Below are 1289 nucleotides of genomic sequence, written 5' to 3'. Positions count from 1 at the left end.
TCAACTCAGGTTATGATCCCAGGGTCCTGGGATCAAGCCCCGCATCTGGCTCCCTGCCCAGGAGGGAGCCTACCCTCTCCCACTCCCCCTGCTTGTTCTCACTCTCTCTCTTTCTGTGTCAAATAAATAAAATCTTTTAAAAAATTACCAAATCCAAAGCGCACAGCAATAAAATGCTAAGAATAATTCCTAGAGAATAAAAGTAACAGTCTCAATGATCTTTATGACAATATCAAATGGTATAAAATCCCTGTAATTAGGCAGAAGTGACCTGTGCCAGCAGTATGTTCAAAGTAATTCAGAGGTCTATGGGGCCAGGCAGTCTGAGTGTGCTCGCCTTCCAAGTCTACACATCACCTAAAAAGGACTCACCTCACAAAACTTTCATCAAGGTTAGTAAGTTTTCACTGTACTCCATTCCCGAGGGTCAATCTAAATATGTAGAGAAGCCAAAGACCCAACTTGAAAGCATCTCACATCTCCAACATTACTGTGAGCCATATACAAGTTCCAGAAATACACCCACAAACTAAGCCTAAGATGCAGACCTTGGTTCAGTGGGGGTTAGATAGCAATGAATATCTCCAAAATGCACCTCTTGGATTTTTTTTCCCAAGAGCTAGTGTTGGTTTTGCTGGCATTATTGGACTTCTTCTGGCTAAGAGGTTCAAAAACAAAGAAACTGGTGTATCCATCTGGGTTCATGGGATTACCTGCCTCTCTTTATTATCCACAACAAGCCATCGTATTTGTCCAGGTCAGTGGGAAGAAATTATATGCCTGTGGTTCATGAGGATATATAGTCATAGAAGATTTGTAGGACAATTTTCAAAAGCCAGGAAATGTGAAGCATTCACCCAGAAATAAGGAGAATGTTCCATGCTCTGTCCATTTTATTTGATTCTATTTCTAAAGATTTTATTTATTTATTCATGAGAGATACAGAGGGCAAGGCAGAGACATAGGCAGAGGGAGAAGCAGGCTTCCAACAGGGAGCCTCATGCAGGGCTCATCGCAGGACCCTGGGATCACGCCCTGAGCTGAAGGCAGACACTCAACCACTTGAGCCACCCAGGTGCTTTGCCATTTTAATCTGTTATAGGTAAACATTGGAAACTCCATATTTTAAACCAATATTTCTATAGAAAAATGGCACAAGTCCATACTGAATTTAAAATATTGGTTTTCTTCTTCAGGAAAAACTATTCTGGGCTTCTCTGTTGCTTTGGATGATGCCATACTATAAGTAGACTAATCAGAAATCGTCTCATCTAGAGATAATGGCTAGC

The 1289-nt window shown here is 41.3% G+C and overlaps 1 pseudogene; it reads left to right on the top strand.

The window, feature by feature from the left end:
* The first annotated feature begins 284 nt into the window (after window positions 1-284).
* On the top strand, window positions 285-901 carry LOC121498623 (annotated as a pseudogene).
* Window positions 902-1289: the final 388 nt, after the last annotated feature.

Source organism: Vulpes lagopus, chromosome 9, assembly GCF_018345385.1.
Source record: "Vulpes lagopus strain Blue_001 chromosome 9, ASM1834538v1, whole genome shotgun sequence".
Classification (NCBI taxonomy): domain Eukaryota; kingdom Metazoa; phylum Chordata; class Mammalia; order Carnivora; family Canidae; genus Vulpes; species Vulpes lagopus.
Note: the sequence above shows the minus strand (reverse complement) of the source record. Positions and strands in the feature narration are given on the sequence as shown.